At 45.4% G+C, this 19,965-nt stretch overlaps 1 protein-coding gene across 1 annotated transcript in view; it reads right to left on the bottom strand.

The window, feature by feature from the left end:
* The window catches only part of TAMM41 (TAM41 mitochondrial translocator assembly and maintenance homolog), a 124,004-nt gene that overhangs the window by 27,186 nt on the left and 76,853 nt on the right, over positions 1–19,965 (bottom strand). The window lies entirely within an intron of this gene.

Here is a 19,965-nt window from a genome sequence, read left to right as displayed (position 1 = left end):
TCGGGTGAAAGGAGGAAAGAACAGAACAAGTGATGGCAGCAGACAGCAAAGCCCCAGGAATGGAGACGATCCCAGTTGTCTGGAGGTTAGAGAGCTGGCATCACAGGGCGAGGGGGGGCCACTAGGACAGGATGCTGGAGGCCAAGGTGAGCTGTTAAGGGTTCTGGAGCATTTTGTTTGTGAAGGGCAATGGGGATATTCCAGGAATTTAAGTTGAGCAACATGATTGGATCTGCATATTTTTATTTTTTAATTTTGTTTTTGTTTCTTGAGATGGAATCTTGCTGTTTTGCCCAGGCTGGAGTGTGGTGGCGTGATCTCAGCTCACTGCAACCTCTGCCTCCCAGGTTCAAGCGAGTCTCCCACCTCAGCCTCCAGAGTAACTGAGATTATAGCCATGCACCACCATGCTCGGTTAATTTTTGTATTTTTAGTAGAGATAGGATTTAACCGTGTTGGCCAGGCTGGCCTTGAACCCCTGACCTCAGATGATTTGCCTGCCTCAGTCTCCCAAAGTGCTGGGATTACAGGTGTGAGCCACCTTGCACGGATTGAGAAATATAATTTGCCATTATATTCTTTAATCTCCCCTAAATCCCATTAATTATTGCTCTTAAATGAAGAGCATTATATTCTTTAATCTCCCCAAATCCCATTAATCATTGCTCTTAAATGTTGCTCTTATAAAGAGCAATAATTAATGGGATTTGGGGAGACTGAAGAATATAATGATAAAAATAATTTATTTTTCATCTTTCTCATAAAAAAATTTGTCAGGAACCCACCTACCTGTGCTCGGGACTACTCAGCCCCCCTCCATACTGCTCACGTGGAAGGAGTGATCGCTGTCTAGGAGCTTAGGGGCTGATCAATGGCACATCCATTCTTTTAGGAAACATCTAGATGCCTAATGGTAAGCATCTTTCATGTGCCAGGAACTGCACGAGGCCCTCGGAATACGAATGTAAACGAGAAGCCAACTCTGTTTGCAAGTGGTACAGTGGAAAGGGCATTGGACCAGGCCGACATGGGCTCAAACTCCCACTTCAGCACCTCCTGAGAGAACTCCTTTGACCTTTTAGGGCCCTGACTTCCACATGTGTAACACTGGAATAAAGACCCCTGGCTTCCACAGCCCATGTGTGGATGAATGGGCATACATACAGAAAGCAATTTCTCAATATATATGAATTCCCCCCACCCCACCCCATTTCCTCCACCTTCCAGGTCTAAGCATCTAGACAAAAACCAAATTCTATAAATCAGGTTTAAGAAAACATTCATGGCTGGGCACGGTGGTTCCCACCTGTATTCCTAGCATTTTGGGAGGCTGAGGCGGGCGGATCACTTGAGGTCAGGAGTTCAAGACCAGCCTGACCAACATGGTGAAACTCCATCTCTACTAAAAATGTGAAGATTAGCTGGGCATGGTTGCGTGTGCCTGTAATCCCAGGTACTTGGGAGGCTGAGGCCGGAGAATCACTGGAACCCAAAAGGCAGAGGTTGCAGTGAGCTGAGATTGCATCATTGCACTCCAGCCTGGGGGACAAGAGTGAAACTCTAGAGAGAGAGAGAGAGAGAGAGAGAGAGAGACAGAGAGAGAGAGAGAGGGGAAAGAAAGAAAACATTCCTGAGTAGAAAACCCACACCAAGTAGACACACCTAAAAATAATATTTTCAGAACACATCTATTGTTATCATTCTGGATGGGCAAGTAGTTGCCCTCTCGGGAAGCTTTTTTCCCTTAAGGAAATATATTAGCTTACCTGTCAAACTTGTTTTCTTCCCTACGATGCAAGCAATTGCCTATGTTTCCCAAAGCCTGAGGCCAAACTACGCACTGCTGACACTGACCCAATGGCCTGTTAGGCCAATAATGTTCCAGGACTTGCCAAGGTGCTCTCTCCATGGAAGCCTCCTAGAATTCTTAAAGCACTAACTCAATATTTCCTCCTGAGCTCTCCTCAAGCCGAATCAGTTGCTTCATTTTCAATTCTTCATAAACACTTAGTTGTTAATCATTTTATTTTTCATTTTCAGCATTTACTTCTTTTTCTCATTTCTTCCCATTTTAATTTTCTAATGTCTTGACCTTTTATAAAAAAAAATCTATGATGATGCTATTCCTTCTTCTATCCCTTGGAGGACTGTAAATATAGTTTTTTTGTTTTGTTTTGCTTTTTTGAGACAGGGTCTTGCTCTGTTGCCCAGGCTGGAGTACAGTGGTGCAATCTTGGCTCACTGCAACCTGCATCTCCCAGGCTCAAGTGATTCTCGTGCCTCAGTCTCCCAAGTAGCTGGGATTACAGGGTCCACCACCACGCCTGGCTAATTTTTCTATTTTTAGTAGAGATGAGGTTTCACCAGCTTGTTGGCCAAGCTGGTTTTGAACTCCTGGCCTCAAGTGATCCACCTGCCTCGGCCTCCAAAAGTGCTGGGATTATAGGTGTGAGCCACTGCACCTGACCATGTCATCTTAAAATCATCTTCAGGTTTTTGTTTTATTTTCATTTTATCTGGAATGAATTCATCTCTTCTTGATTGTTGATTTTGTTTGGCTCTGTATTTTATCATTGATTTTCCTTACAGACTTTGGGATTTTGGTTGCTCATTCTGCTTGAGGGCACTTTTCCCCTCTTGATCACACCAGTCTCTCTGCTACACTTCCTTTTTCCTGTCTAGCAGTTTCTAGTTGCCTCTATCCAGCCTTTCTGGCTCCTAGTCCAGAATTGGGTCCCTGTTGGTGCCTGGGCTCTCCGCTCATAGAGGGGAAATGCAGTTCCGGTCTCAAGTCACTGCAAAGACTGGCCCAGGTCTTGGTTTCTCTGTCTCCTGAGAAACACACGTTTATAAGTCATAGGTCCAAATAGCTGCCAACTGCAGATTTCTTAGCTTCCTTTCACCCATGCAAGGTATCTGTGCACATGCAAGTGAGTATGTGAATAGAGACCCTTCCCTGGCCGGGTGCGGTGGCTCACACCTGTAATCTCAGCACTTTGGGAGGCCTTGCATAAGCTCTGGCACAAAATATGTGCTCAGTTAATATTTGTTGAGTACCTTAAAGTTAGACTCCCACTACTGTCTTCTAGATTTATCATAATTATCTTGTCCTTTTATTCCCCCTAAATCTAGCACAGGATCCCTCTATTTAGACATGCAAGGTAACTGAACTCCTGACTCTCTCCCTATCCTGGCCTTCCTGTGCCCATAGCAAACATCATGACCAAAGAACTCTCTCTCTCATGGGTCTGAACTTTCTGTACAACCTTTTAAGAAAATGATTTTGAGGCCGGGCTCAGCCCGTAATCCCAGAACTTTGGGAGGCTGAGGCAGGTGGATCAACTGAGGTCAGGAATTTGAGACCAGCCTGGCCAACATGGTGAAACGCTGTCTCTACTAAAAATACAAAAAATTAGCTGGGTGGTGGCGGACACCTGTAAACCCAGCTACTCAGAAGTCTGAGGCAGGAGAATCACTTGAATCTAGGAGGCGGAGGTTGCAGTGAGTCAAGATTGCGCTACTGCACTCCAGCCTGGGCAACTCCATTTCAAAAGAAAAGAAAAGAAACTGCTCTTGATAATCGTTTGCCCTCCCAGTGTAGATACAGATTAGATTTATCTTTTGCCAACTGGAAATTCTAAAGCCACCCCCCGACCTTTTTTTTTTTGAGACAGGGTCTAGCTGTCACTCATGCTGGAGTACAGTGGCCTGATCATGGCTCACTGCAGCCTTAATGCCTTGGGCTTAAGTGAGCCTCTTGCCTCAGCCTCCTGCCTGGCTGGTACTACAGGCATGTGCCACCATGCCCAGTTAATTTTTAAAATTTTATTTGTAGAGATGAGATCTTACTATTTTGCCCAGGCTGGTCTTGAACTTCTGGGCTCAAGTGATCCTCCCACCTTGGCCTCCCAAAGTGCTGGGATTACAGGTGCGAGCCACCATACCCAGTCCCTTAAAGCTTTTGAAAGAAAAAAGAGGGCTGGGTGCAGTGGCTCAAGCCTGTAATCCCAGCACTTTGGGAGGCCGAGGCGGGTGGATCACGAGGTCAAGAGATGGAGACCATCCTGGTCAATATGGTGAAACCCCGTCTCTACTAAAAATACAAAAAATTAGCTGGGCATGGTGGTGCGTGCCTGTAATCCCAGCTACTCAGGAGGTTGAGGCAGGAGAATTGCCTGAACCCAGGAGGCGGAGGTTGCGGTAAGCCGAGATCGCGCCATTGCACTCCAGCCTGGGTAACAAGAGTGAAACTCCGTCTCAAAAAAAAAGAAACAAGAAAAAAAGATGGGAAAATTGATTAATTAAGCTCATACAGTGGTCTGAGGGAGTGATCTGGAATTTTTACTTCTCTCTTTAATTTTGGCCTAAAATGTGAAAAACAAACACATCTAGGCATAATGCAATTCTGTGATACTGAGTTATAAGCATCCTCCAACCAAGAAAACTCACCATAATTTCCCATAATGTTACTTTATATTTCAGTAACGTTCAACTCATCTCAATTTCACTGCAAACCAATTAAATGGGTGTTACCATTCATTTCTTTCTTTCTTTTTTTTTTTTTTTTGAGACGGAGTTTTGCTCTTGTTACCCAGGCTGGAGTGCAATGGCTCCATCTTGGCTCACTGCAACCTCCGCCTCCCGGGTTCCGGCAATTCTCTTGCCTCAGCCTCCCGAGTAGCTGGGATTACAGGCACGCGCCACCATGCCCAGCTAATTTTTTGTATTTTTAGTAGAGACGGGGTTTCACCATGTTGACCAGGATGGTCTCGATCTCTCGACCTCGTGATCCACCCGCCTCGGCCTCCCAAAGTGCTGGGATTACAGGCTTGAGCCACCGCGCCCGGCCACCATTCATTTCTTAACAGATGTTGAAACCAAAGCAGAGCGGTTAAGTGACCTGGCGAAACTCACACAATGGATAAAGAGCCTGTACCCAAACCCAGATCTTTCTTTCCATTTCTAAGCTTTCTGTTGACTAATACATCACTGCTATACACTAATTTTCAAGTGCCAGAAACATGAAGATGATCTTCATAGTCATTTTTGTTGCAATATTATCTTTGAATAATATATAAAGCATTTGGAGGCCAAGGACTTTTATTTATTATGGGTCTTTTTGTTTTGTTACTTTTCGTCATTGTTGTTGAGACAGGGTCTAACTCTGTCACCCAGGCTGGGATGAAGTGGTGTGACCTTGGCTCACTGCAGCCTCAACATTCCAGGCTCAAGTGATCCTCCCACTTCAGCCTCCTGAGTACCTGAGACTACAGGTGCATGCCACTATGCCCGGCTGTTTTTTTGTAGAGACAGTGTCTACTGTGTTGCTTAGGCTGGTCTTCAAGTTCTTGGCTCAAGTGAGCCTTCTGCCTCAGCCTCCTAAACTGCTGGTATTACAGGTGTGAGCCATGGTGCCCAGCCCTGTTCTGTTACATTTTATAGGTACAATGCTGTGTGTGCCTGGGGACAGGGGTTGCTTTGCATTCCCAGTGCCTTGTGAAGAGCCAGACCCTGACACGTTTGCAGAGCTTCCAGACCTTTATCCCAAAGGCCACACAACCTGAAGGCTCAGGTTAACCAGCAAGGTCCCAGCGTCACATAATCTTACTCTTTTTCAATAAAGACAGCTAGGTAAATATACAACCAAATGTGATGTAAGTTATATGCAAACCTTTTCATATATACAATACCGCAAGTCACACATATTTTTAAATTTGCTTTTGAAACTCAGTTTTCCTGAGTTTTAGCAAGGAAAATAGTATTGTCAGATCACGTTTTGTATAAAATGCTTTGTGACTCAGTCAACCACCAGCTGACCTCCCGATGCAAACCTTAGTTGGCCTCACCCTTCCTGTGCTTTTTCCACATTGTTTTTGTAGCTTTCATTTAAAATAATACTCAGTTGCGCCTCCGATGAAACCAAGCCTTTGTTTTCTTCCTCCTGCTTTTTCTCCCGAAGAACTGGTAAATAAAAGCCTTCCCTCTGGCTCTGGTTAAGTACAAACCCACGATCAAGTGGACCCAGGGACTTACTGGGTCCTAGGTTCTTATTACCACTGCCCTGACAGTCAACCACAAATACCTTGTCACCACCATCCTTAGTTTTATCATCACAATAGCCACCACTAGCTAACTAACTTACTATGGGGCAAGTACTTACTCAGCTTTTACATGAATCAGGAATTCATGTAATTTTAATTGACACAAGACTATGGAGTAGATACTACAATTTTTTTTTTTTTTTTGAGACGGAGTTTCGCTCTTGTTACCCAGGCTGGAGTGCAATGGCACGATCTCGACTCACCGCAACCTCCGCCACCTGGTCTCAGGCAATTCTCCTGCCTCAGCCTCCTAAGTAGCTGGGATTACAGGCACGCGCCACCATGCCCAGCTAGTTTTATTGTATTTTTAGTAGAGACGGGGTTTCACCATGTTGACCAGGATGGTCTCGATCTTTCGACCTCGTGATCCACCCGCCTCGGCCTCCCAAAGTGCTGGGATTACAGGCTTGAGCCACCGCGCCCGGCAATGTTCTTTTAATATATAATGAAATTGAGACTCAAATAAGTTAAGAAAACTTCTCGACCAAGCGCGGCGGCTCATGCCTGCAATCCCAGCACTTGGGGAGGTCGAGGCGGACAGAGCACCTGAGGTTGGGAGTTCCAGCCTGAACAACATGGAGAAACCCCATTTCTACTAAAAATACAAAATTAGCTGGGCGCGGTGGTGCCCAGTCTCCTGAGATGGAGTCTTATTCTGTCACCCAGGCTGGAGTGCAGTGGTGCGATCGTGGCCCACTGGAACCTCCGCCTCTCAGGTTCAAGTGATTCTCCTGTTTCAGTCTCCCGAGTAGCTGGGATTACAGATGTGACTACCACACCTGGCGAATTTTTGTATTTTTAGTAGAGACGGGGTTTCGCCATGTTAGCCAGGCTGGTCTCCAACTCCTGGCCTCATATGATCCACCCACCTTGGCCTTTCAAAGTGCTGGGATTACAGGTGTGAACAACCGCACCCAGCCTGGAGTCTATAAAGATTTTTGCTGCATCCAAAACTTTGGTCAGCTCTTGAGAACTTCATAGAGTTCACAGGGCAGGCCTAGGATTCCTAACAAAACGACGCCATCAAATAGCAACATCACTTAAAGAATACAGACTTGCCACTCCTAGGAAATTCTTTTTTGTTGCTGGTGTTTTTTCTGAGACAGGATCTCACTCTGTCACCTAGGCTGGAGTGCAGTGTGAGGATCACGGTTCACTACAGCCTCAACCTCCCAGGCTCACATGATCCTCCCACCTCAGACTCCCAGGTGGCTGGGACTACAGGTGTGTACCACCATGCCCAGTGAATTTTTTGTATTTTTTTGAAGAGACGGAGGTCTTGCTATGCTGCCCAGGCTGGTCTTGAACTCCTGGACTCAAGCAATCAGCCTATCTTGGCCTCCTGGAATACAGGTGTGAGCCACCGTGCCTAGCTGAGAAATTCTTATTTTGGGAGAAGTACAGAAAAGAGGTAGAGTATGTTTTTATTTTTATTTATTTATTTCATTTTATTATTTTCTTCAGACCAGATGTTTTTATTTTTACTTTTTGAGACAGAGTCTCACTCTGTCACTCAGGTTGGTGTGCCGTGGGACAAATGGCTCACTGCAGCCTTGACCTCCCAGGCTCATGCAGTTCTCCTGCCCCAGCCTCCCTTGCAGCTGGGACCAGATGTGTGCGCTACCACATCAGGCGAATTTAAAAAATTTTTTGTAGAGACGAGGGTCTTACTTTGTTTCCCAGGCTGGTCTCAAACTCCTGGCCTGAAGTGACCTTTCTGTCTCAACCTCCTAAAGTGTGCGATTATAGCTGTGAGCCACTGTGTCTGGCCTACATCTGTTTTTAAATGAAGTTTTTTATTTTGAGATCATTGTAGATTCACATGCAGTCGTAATAAATGATAGAGAGTGATCTCATGTACTCTTTACCCAGTTCCCCTCACTGGGAACATCTTGAAAAGCTATAATGTTAATATATCCCAACCAGGACATTGATAGATTCACTGATTTTAGCTCTTATTTGATGTAGAGTTTTTGGGGGGTTTTTTTGAGTCTGACTCTTGCCCTGTCACCCAGCCTGGCATGCAATGGTGGGATCTCGGCTCACTGCCACCTCTGCCTCTGCGTTCAAGTGATTCTTTCATCTCAGCCTCCCAAGTAACTGGGATTACAGGCATGCAGAACCACACCTGGCTTTTTTTTTTTTTTTTTTTTTTTTTTTTTTTTTTTTTGGTATTTTTAGTAGAGATGGGGTTTCACCACATTGGCCCAGCTTGTCTCAAACTCCAGACCTCAGATAATCTGCCTGCCTTGGCCTCCCAAAGTGCTGGGATTACAAGCATGAACCACTGCGCCCAACTGATGTAGAGTACTTTTAAAAAACACTTAGAATCCATATACCATAAAATGAACCTTTTTAAAATATGCAGTTCAATGATTTTAGTATATTCACAGAGTTGCAGAGCCATCACCACTAATTCCACATTTTCCTCACCTCAAAAAGAAACTTCCTACCCATTAGCAGCCACTGCCCATCTCCTCCCCAACCTTTGTCCTCACAAACCCTGGACAACCACTAATCTACTTTCTGTCTCTATACATTTCTCTATTCTGGGCATTTAATAGAAATGTCATATAATTCGTGGTCTTTTGTGTCTGGTTTCTTTCACTTAGCATAATGTTTTCAAGGTTAACCCATGTTGTGGCATATATCAGAATCCCATTCCTTTTTAAGGCCGAATAATATTTCATCATATGGAATGGACAACATTTATCTATTTATCAGTTGATAGGTACTTTTCTTATTCTTTTTTTTTTTTTTTGAGATGGAGTCTCACTCTGTTGCCCATGCTGGAGTGCAGGGGTACAATCTCAGCTCACTGCAACCTCCACCTTCCATGTTCACGCGATTCTTCTGCCTCAGCCTCCCAAGTAGCTGGGGTTACAGGCATGCACCACCACACCCAGCTAACTTTTATATTTTTAGTAGAGATGGGGTTTCACCATGTTGGCCAGGCTGATCTCAAACTCCTGACCTCAAGTGATCTGCCAGCCTTGGCCTCTGAAAGTGCTAGAATTACAGCATGAGCCACCATCTCTGGCCAGGGTACTTATCTTGTTTCTACTATTTTCCTATTATGAATGATGTTGCTATGGATATTGCTGCATGAGTTTTTGTGTGGATGCGTGGTTTCATTTCTCTTGAATATATACCTAGAGGCAGAATTGCTAGGTCATATGATGACTACACAGAACTATCACACTGTTTCCTTTAGTAGCTTTAGTACATTACGTTCCTACCAGCAATGTACGAGGGTTCCACTCACTCCTCATCCTTGTCAACACACTGTCTGTCCTTTTGATTATAGATCAAAATGAGTGCAAACCAAAACCACAGTAAGATACTACTTCACACCTATGGTGTGAAGAGGTGTGGAGTGACATCTTACTGTGGCTTTGATTTGCACTGCCCTGCTGGTTAATGACGTTGAACATCTTTCTATGTGCTTATTGGCCATCTGCATACCTTCTTTGGATGGAGGTAGAATACTTTTCTTTTTTTTCAGATGGGGTCTCATTCTATAGCCTGGTTGGTGTGCAGTGCCACGATCTCAGGTCACTGCAACCTCTGCCTCCAGTGTTCAAGCGATCCTCTCACCTCTGCCTCCCGATCAGCTGGGACTACCTGCATGTGCCAACATACTAGGCTAATTTTAAAAATTCTTTGTAGAGACGGGGTCTCCCTATATTGCCCAGGCTGGTCTCGAACTCTTGGGCTCAAGTCATCCTCCTGCCTTGGCCTCCCACAGTGTTGGGCTTACAGGCATGAGCCACTGAAACCAGCCAAATCCTTTTTAAAGTCTTGAATGTACTTGATGATAAAGTGAATGTGGCAAGGTATTTCCACAATTTTATGTTAGAATAGAAGAAAAACATCTTTTATGCAATCACATACTGACTCATTCATTTTCTAAGTACCTATGCTATTCCAGATATCAGGAAGTTTGGAGAAGAAGAAGCCAGACAGTCAATTATCGGAAATGGCACAGACAAGATGTTATAGTCAAGTTCCTGGCACTTTTGTAAAAGTCTGCTTCTGACTTATCCAAATGGTTCAGCTCCATTCCCAGCAGGGGCAGGAAAGGCAAGGACACAAGGTTCCTGATTTCTAGTAGCTCAGTGTCTAGTGGGAGAGAGAAACACATAAACACGTCATTGCAGTCACAGATGGTTATCTACCCACAGAGCTTGGGAGCAGAGAGGAGGAAGCAGGTAATTCTGCTAGGCATCTGGAAGGGGTGCAGGAGGAGGTGACATTTGAATTTGGTCTTAAGAGATATTTAGACATTTGATAGATGGCGAGAGGAGAAGGACATTCTAGCCATCAGGCACAGCCTGGTTAAGAGTTAAGGTTAAGGGCATGGCTGAGAATGTGAGAGCTGAGGGTGAGCAGAGGCAGAGGGTGGAAGGTAGGAGTGGACCAGGTCATAAAGAGCCTCACTAAGGAGCATCCATCTACAGACAATCTCTCTCTGCACCCAGGCTGGAGTGCTGTGGCATGGTCTTGGTTCACTGCAACCTTCACCTGCCGGGTTCAAGCGATTCTCCTGTCTCAGCCTCCTGAGTAGCTGGGATTACAGGTGTGTGCTACCACACCTGGCTAATTTTTGTATTTTTAGTAAAGATGGGATTTCACCATGTTGGCCAGACTTGTATTGAACCCCTAACCTCAAGTGATCTGTCTGCCTTGGCCTCTCAAGAGATTTTTTTTTTGTAAGCAGAAGAGAGGTGTGGTTCGATCTGAGGTTTAGGAGATCACTCAGAGGCAGCCAGGTGGATGGATTAAGGGGTCAGCAGGCCAAAGGGTAAATATCTGTGGCCTTGAGGACCATATAGTCTTTGTCACAACTTCTCAACTCTGCTGCCGTAGTGTGAAAGCAGCCATGAGCCAATACTATATTAAATGAATGAACCTGGCTGTGTTCTTTTCTTTTTCTTTCTTTTTTTTTTTTTTTTTGAGACGGAGTTTCGCTCTTGTCACCCAGGCTGGAGTGCAATGGCGCGATCTCGGCTCACCGCAACCTCCGCCTCCTGGGTTCAGGCAATTCTCCTGCCTCAGCCTCCTGAGTAGCTCGGATTACAGGCATGTGCCACCATGCCCAGCTACTTTTTTTTTAGTAGAGACGGGGTTTCACCATATTGACCAGGACGGTCTTGATCTCTTGACCTGGTGATCCACCCGCCTCGGCCTCCCAAAGTGCTGGGATTACAGGCTTGAGCCACCGCGCCCGGCTTCTTTTTCTTTTTGTTTTTTTTTTGAGACAGAGTCTTGCTCTGTCACCCAGGTTGGAGTGCAATGGCACAATCTCCACTCACTGCAAACTCCACCTGCTGGGTTCAAGCGATTTTCCTGCCTCAGTCTCCCAAGTAGCTGCTGGGATTACAGGCACCCGCCACCATGCCTGGCTAATTTTTGCATTTTTAATAGAGACAGGGTTTCACCATATTATGCTGGTTGAACTCTGACCTCAGGTGATCTGCCCGCCTCGGCCTCCCAACATGCTGGGATTACAGGTGTAAGTCACTGCACTCGTCCCTGGCTGTGTTCTAATACATATGTATTTACAAAGCCAGGAAGTGTGGATCTGTGCTGAGGGCCATCATTTACCAAGACTTAGATTACAGTGAGGAGTGAATAAAGGCAAAGAGACCACTGACTATCTGGACATTCTCTCATGAATGGAGAAAATCAGAATGGGGTGAGGGAAGAGCGACTGAGCCAGAGGGTCTCTTTCAGCCTCAAGAGTTGTCAGGTCCTCTACCTCAGCTGTGCTGGGAAGTGTGACTATACTCCTCATGGCCCAGCCTGCATTTCCTACAAGGCAGGCAGAGTGCTTTGCTAGGCAAAGAGCATCACTCACGGCCGCTGCAGCCATATGGGAGGTGTAAAGCTTCTATCTATAACAATCCTGCCAAGGAACTCACAGCCCAGGCAAGGAGAAGCCTAGAAAACAAGGTAGAAAGTCTTGGAAAAGCCTGATTTGGTCTGAGATATAAGAAAACGTGATTCCTGTTAAGTAAAGAATTGGTTCAATCTCATAGAATCCATAGGGGAGATGTATGGTTGGTCCCACACTCTAAGAGCTGGAGAGTGAGAAGCAGATGCCTCTCCTGACCTCTCTGGGGTTGCACAGACTATTTCTCCACCTCTGCTGCAGAACTGGTATCCATGTGTGGACTGTTCATCAGTCAGTGTGAGGTGGAGACACAGAGAAAGTTCAGGAGTACATGAGTGGCCTCATAAAAACAAGCACCCTACCATTACCCTAGAGCAGGCATCCCCAAACTTTTTACACAGGGGGCCAGTTCACTGTCCCTCAGAACACTGGAGGGTCGCCACATACTGTGCTCCTCTCACTGACCACCAATGGAAGAGGTGCCCCTTCCTGAAGTGTGGTGGGGGGCCAGATAAATGGCCTCAGGGGGGCCTCATGCAGCCCACGGGCCGTAGTTTGGGGACACCTGCCCTAGAGGGTAGCTGGCTGGGCGTCTGGTCCAGCCTTTCCTAACAACTCCTGCACCTCTCTGGCCAAGCCCCTTCCCCTCCTTGAGCAAAAGAAAGGGAACGGGTTCAACCACTGGTTCTCAACTGGGATTTCTCCCAATGTAGTAATGAGGCCGACTTGCAAGTATTTGCGTGCTTTCAAAAAGACATTTAAAATGCTCTGCTTGCTGATGAAAGCTGTAGAGTTCCTTTGCTCTTGGCTATAATTCTGTGAACTCCGGCTAGTAACACTGATGAGCACATGCTGATACGAAGCTCTGATTGGCTGCTGGTGATGTAATAGGAAGGTCAGGAACGATTGGCTTGAAGCTGAGACCGGCTGAGCCACATACCAGGAAGGTGTGTTGGGTGTGAGCAGAGCACGCTTAACGCAGGAACAGAAGTACCGGTGGCAACAGCCTACCAAAATCCTTCAAGCATGGGGGAAGGGGAGGCATGTGTTAAATAACCAAGAGTCTTCAAAACAGTGAAAACTATGCACCATCTCTAAGGTCCTCTTTTGTGTAGCTTCTGCCTCCACCTAGTCCCAAGTGTCTCCCCACAGGGCTGGAGGGCCAGGCCAGGCTCACAGACAAGTGGGGACATGTACCCTCTTCACTCCCAGTTCCCTCCTCTCTGCCCAGACCTGCTCTCCTCAGCCCTGAGGCAGGCAGCTGGTCTACCCTTCTCTCCTGCAACTCTCTCTAGGCTAAGGACCCAGGTCCCTTCCTGCTCCAGGTGATCTCCATGTCAGCATCTCAAGCTGCAACCTCAGGCAGCTATAGGTACCCCCCTTTATGAATTATCTGAGCAGAGCACAGCCACAGTGGGAGGAATAAAAATAACAAGAAACACAAAAGGTGCTTCCTTGAACAGGAAGAGTCATGAGGGACTGGGGACGGGCTCACCTGGTGAGTCAGCCTGCATTCCCTCTTCTTGGCTGGCTATCAAAAGAGAAGAGAACACATGCAATAACCTGTGGCCTCCAGGGACCGGCTGGGCACTTTAGAAAGGCCTGGGTTTGCAGAAGAGAAAAGCACAGCATGGTGGGGAGGCTGCTGGAGGTTGGGATTCTATACCTGGCTCATGGCAAACCTGCTGCATGACTTTGGGCTCTTTTCAGAGTCTCTGTTGCCTCATTTATTTATCTTTTTTTTTTTTTTTGAGACTGAGTTTCACTCTTGTTACCCAGGCTGGAGTGCAATGGTGCGATCTCGGCTCACCGCAACCTCCGCCTCCTGGGTTCGGGCAATTCTCCTGCCTCAGCCTCCTGAGTAGCTGGGATCACAGGCACGCGCCACCATGCCCAGCGAGTTTTTTGTATTTTTAGTAGAGATGGGGTTTCACCATGTTGACCAGGATGGTCTCAATCTCTTGACCTCGTGATCCACCCACCTTGGCCTCCCATAGTGCTGGGATTACAGGCTTGAGCCACTGCGCCCGGCCTCATTTATTTATCTTTAATTTTTAAAAAGTTTATATATTTAGGGAGTACAGGTGCATTTTTCTTACATGCATATATTGCATAGTGGTGCAGTCTGGGCTTTTAGTGTACCCATCATCACCCAAATAGTGAACATTGTACCTAATAGGTAATTTTCCAGAGCTTAACCCCTGCTCACTTTCTATACTCTCCAGTGTCTGCTATTCTACTCTGTATGTTCATGTGTATCCATTGTTTAGCTGTCACAAGTGAGAACAAGCAGCATCTGGCTTTCTGTTTCTGAGTTATTTCACTTAGGATAATTGCCTCCAGTTCCATGTTGCTGCAAAAAAATATTATTTCATTCTTTTTTTTATGGCTGAGTAGTATTCCATGGGGGAGAGAGAGAGAGTGAGTGTGTGTGTGTGTGTGTGTGTGTATCACTTTTTTTTTTTTTTTTTTGAGATGAGTCTTGCTCCATTGGCAGGCTGGAGTGCTGTGGTGTAATCTTGACTCACGGCAATCTCCGCCTCCCAGGTTCAAGTGATTCTCTTGCCTCAGCCTCCCTAGTAGCTGGAACTATAGGTGCCTGCCACCATGTCCAGCTAATTTTTGTATTTTTAGTAGAGATGGGGTTTCACCATGTTGGTCAGGTTGGTCTCGAACTCCTGACCTCAGGTGATCCACCTAGCTCGGCCTCCCAAAGTGCTGGGATTATAGGCGTGAGCCACCATGCCCAGCCAATATATCACATTTTCTTTTTCCAGTCCTTGGTTGATGGACACTGTATCTGTGCTACTGTGAATAGTGCTGTCATAAACATGAGTGCAGATGTCTTTTCCCTTTGGGTAGATACTCCGTAGTGGGATTGGAGTCTAAAGGTAGTTCTATTGAGAAATCTCCATAATGTTTTTCACAGAAGTTGTCCAGTCCTTTATTAAGTCTCCCACTCAGGGTGAGTCACTGTGCCAGGGGCTTTACATACATTGATGCTAATCTTGAGAATCATTCTGCCAAGTCGGGTCTTAATACTGTCTCCATCTTAAAGACCAGGAGGCAGGTTCTGAGAAATTAAGTAACTTGCCTACTGTCACATAGCTAACTCTTGATCCAAACTCAGGTCTTTTTTTTTTTTTTTGAGACAGAGTCTAGTTCTGCTGCTCAGGCTGGAGTGCAATAGTACAATCTCAGCTCACTGCAACCACTACCTTCCAGGTTCAAGTGATTCTCCCGCCTCAGCCTCCTAAGTAGCTGGGCTTATAGGCACATGCCACTATATCCAGCTAATTTTTATATTTTAGTAGAGTCAGGGTTTCACCAGATTGGCCAGGCTGGTCTCAAACTCCTAACTTCAAATGATCTACCTTCCTCAGTCTCCCAAAGTGCTGGGATTACAGCTGTGAGCCACTGGGCCCTGCCAAACTCAGGTCTCTCTCATTCCAAAGCCCCAAAGTGTAGCTTATTTTCTTTCTGATTTGCTTTAGAACAAAATAAAAAAGCTAGTTAATGACTAGCACTTTGGGAACTATTTTTCTCCCAACATTTTTAATTTCTTCATAAAATTTAAAAAAAAGAGGTGGAGTCTCACTAGTTTGGCCAGGTTGATCTTGAACTCCTGACCTCAAACAGTCTCTTGACTTGGCTTCCTAAAGTGCTAGGATTACAGGCATGAGCCACCATGTCCAGCCCCACCCCCACTTTCTTTGACGACTACCATCAAGTACTAGCAGGACATCCAGACCTGCTGGCAAACAAGCATTAATGGAGACACTTGGAAACTTGACCGTGAGTAGCTCAACAGCTTGTTTTCGCCATGAGCCAGTGATTTCATTAATTTAAAACAGTATGCATATTTAATTAAGCAGACCGTTTCTTGCCCAACCTAGATGCTAAATCCATCAATGTGTTCTGAGCTAAACTGTGGTTCATACAATAAGAAATTAAAAACTTAGTGTTGGCTGAGTGCAGTGTAATCCCAGCACTTTGGGAAGCTGAGGTGGGTGGATTACCTGAGGTCAGGAGTTTGAGACCAGCCTGGTCAGCATGGCAAAACCCCGTCTCTACTATTAGCAGAGCATGGTGGCGTGCACCTGTAATCCCAGCCACTCGGGAGGCTGAGGCCGGAGAATCGCTTGAACCTGGGAAGTAGAAGTTGCAGTGTGCAAAGATCATGCCACTGCACTCCAGCTTGGGAGACAGAGCAAGATTCCACCTAAAAAACAACAACGACACAAAAAAGTAAAGTCAATGTTTCATCATCTTATACAAAAGAAGCTATGTTTTCCAGGTGTTCTGCCACCTAAAACAGGTTTGAGCACTCTTGTTCTCTGACTCTATGAACCCACACTTTGTACACAGAAAAGCCTCCTGGACAAAACAGAGCCAGAGGGAGCTCTCTCACCACCTTGAAAAGAAAGTTGCTTTCTTTGCTTCCTTGGAAATCAGAAGGTATTCTGCCCCTTTCTATGTGTGCCTGAAAAGTTCTCTATCAAACCAAGCAGACAGGCAGGTTCTCCATCCTGCCAACAAGAGCAGTGAGTGAGTGCCATAGGGACTGTTACCTAGACAGCCAGGCTCGCCCAAAATGGGCAGAAGAGGGAGCACTTTCCATAAAGGAGCCACACACCACAACCCCCAGCCACAGCCTGCAACCCCCTGGCTCCCAAGACTCCCCTGGGCCCTACTGCTTTCCCTAGGAGGGTTGTCTTGGTCTGCTTCGGTTGCTGTAACAGAATGCCATAGACTGGGTGGCTTATAAACAACAGAAATACATTTCTCGGTCTGAAGACTGGGAAGTCTGTGATCAAGGCATTGGCAGATTCACTGTCTAGTGAGGGCTTCTGGGTCATAGATGGCCACTTTTCATTGCAACCTCATATAAAAGAAGGCAGAAAAGGCCAGGCATGGTGGCTCACTCCTGTAATCCCAGCATTTTGGGAGGCCGAGGTGGGCGGATCACGAGGTCAGGAGTTTGAGACCAGCCTGGCCTGACCAACATGGCAAAACCCTGTCTCTACTAAATACAAAAATTACTTGGGTATAGTGGTGTGTGCCTGTAGTCCCAGCTACTTGAGAGGCTGAGGCAGGAGAATTGCTTGAACCAGGGAAGTAGAGGCTGCAATCAGTGAGTGAGATGGCACCACTGCACTCTAGCCTGATGACAGAGTGAGATTCTGTATCCAAAAAAAAAAAAAGCAGGCAGAAAGGATCTCCCTGGGTCTTGTTGATAGGGCCCTAATCTACCTCCTGACCTAATAAACTCCCAAATCCTTATCTCCTGATACCATCACGTTTGACATCAAAGTATTTCAACACAGGAAATTTTTTTGTTGGGGGGGACACACAAAATTCAGACTATAGCAAGGTTCCAGCCATAAGCCAGAATACTTTCCTTATTAGTATTACTGAATGACCACTGGTCAGCCCCCACGTTTGCCAGGCTTTGGGGCCCCAGTCCCCCTCTTCCTGTCACATTCCCAGCCACCACCCTGGTGATTTCCAAAACCCATGTGAACAACTTACCCCTCAACTGTGTCTTTCAGGACAGTGTTACAATTTCACCAAGGTGGCCAGGACCTAGCCATTCTGCAGTCAGTCTCCAACACTTATGTGCAAACAGTTATCAATTTAGAAAGATATGTGTACTGAGTTTAAATAAAGTCACGCCACTGCGCTGGTGGAAGTAACTTAACTCAAATTCAGATATAATAATTATGTACTGAGCTCCTAATGTGAGCTAGGTGTGACCATCTCTGTCATTCTATTTTATCCTAAAGATAACTATTTGCCCAGCATTATTCACAATAGCCAAGATATGAAAACAGCATAAGCATCTGTTGACAGATAAATAGATCAAGAAAATGTGGTTTGTGTGTTTATGTAGGCACGTTATACAGGCATGCACTGTGTAACAATGTTACAGTGATGAACCACATATATAACAGTGGTCCCATAAGACTGTAATACTATATTCTTACCAAACTGTTTCTTTCTTAAGAGAAGTGTGTGTATGTGAAATTAGAATTTCAGTGTCCCCATGAACTCAGTACATTCTACACTTGTCTTCCACATGTTTGCAAATGTTTTTCTTTTTGTTGATAATTTTTCTAGAAAGAGATTTTTTATTTTTTTAGAGACAGGGTCTCACCATGTTGCCCAGGCTTGCCTTGAATTCATGAACTGAAGCAATCCTTCTGCTTCAGCCTCCAAAGTAGGTGGGACTACAGATGGGGACCACCGTACCTGGCTTACGGTATCTTTGCTATGCGTGGACATGTCTAGACACACAACGCTCACCACTGTGTTACAACTGCCTCGGTATTCAGCACGGTAACCTGCTGCACAGGTCTGTGGCCTCGGAGCAGTAGGCCATCCCATGTAGCTAGGTGTGCAGTGGTACGTTACGCTACATAGGTTTCTGTAAGCACACTCTCTGATGCTCACCTGAGAACATAATTGCCTGACAATACATTTCTCAGAGGGTATCCCTGTCATTAAGTGACACATGACGGCACAGACAGACCATCCAGGACTTAATGCTAGTTCAACTTTACAATGAATTTATTGAGACATAGCCCCACTGTTAAGTCAAGGAACTTGCAAACATTATTTCACCATAAAAAAGAGAGAAATCCTGCCACTTGCGACAACATGGATAAAACATTGGAGACATTATGCTTAGTAAAATAAACCACATAGGGAAAGACAAAGACTATATGATCTCACTTCTATATGGAATCTGAAAGTATCAAACTCATAAACACAGTAGAATCGTAGTTGCCAGGGGTCGGGTGGAATGGGGAGATTTTGGTGAAAGGGCACAAACATTCAGTTCAGGGGATCTAATGTACAGCATAGTGACTACAGTTAAAAATAATGTATTTTTGACTTGAAATTTGCTAAGAGAGTAGCTCCTAAGTGTTCTCACCACACACAGACAAAAATGGTAACTATGTGAGGGGGTGGATATGTTAATTAACTTGATTGTGGTAATCATTTCACAATGTATACATATATCAAATCATGAGATTGTATACCTTACACACATATAATTTTTTGTCAATTATATCTCAATAAAGCTGAAAGGAAAAAAAAGGTAACTATTTAAGCCTTTACTTTTTCATTTAGAGCTAATCTAGCTAAAAAAGCATTTGGGCATTTCCAAAAAGGAGCTGCGGTACTAATAAATGATGTCAGGATTAATATTTTTACCAACCAAGAAGAAGCACCGAAAAACTATTGAGATATAATTTACATACCAGAGAATTCAGCCATTTAAAGTATACAATTCAGCAGGCCGGGTGCAGTAGCTCATGCCTGCAATCCCAACACTTTGGGAGGCCTAGGCAGATAGATCGCTTGTGGTCAGGAATTCTAGACCAGCCTGGCCAACGTGATACAAAAATTAGCTGGGCATGGTGGTGGGTGCCTGTAATTCCAGCTACTCAGGAGGCTGAGGCATGAGAATCGCTTGAACCTGGGAGGCAGAGGCTGCAGTGAGCCAAAATCCTGCCACTGCACTCCAGCCTAGGTGAGCGAGTGAGACTCCATCTCAAACAAAAGAAAAAAGTGTAAATTCAGTGTCTTTGAGTGTATTTATAGAATTGTGCCACCATCATACCATTTTACAACATTCTCATTAACCTAAAAAGAAAACCTCCAGATCTGCAGCTTCACTCCCAAGCCCCCCATTACCAACCTCCAGCCCTTAGAAGCCAAGAAACTACTTCCTGTCTCTGTCTATCCAGCTATTCTGGCATTTCATGTAAATGAAATTATATGTATTTGGTCCTTTGTGTGAGACTCCTTCCACTTGGCATCATGTTTTCCAGGCTCATCTGCGTCGTAGTCTGCATCAGCACTGGTTAACAGTCCACTGTCCAGTTTTTGTGTGGACATATACATTTTCATTTCTCTTGGGTATATATACCTAGGAGTAGAATTTCTGGGTCATATGAG

This window comes from Saimiri boliviensis, chromosome 8 (genome assembly GCF_048565385.1).
Source record: "Saimiri boliviensis isolate mSaiBol1 chromosome 8, mSaiBol1.pri, whole genome shotgun sequence".
NCBI lineage: Eukaryota > Metazoa > Chordata > Mammalia > Primates > Cebidae > Saimiri > Saimiri boliviensis.
This window is presented reverse-complemented; position numbering and strand designations above follow the sequence as displayed.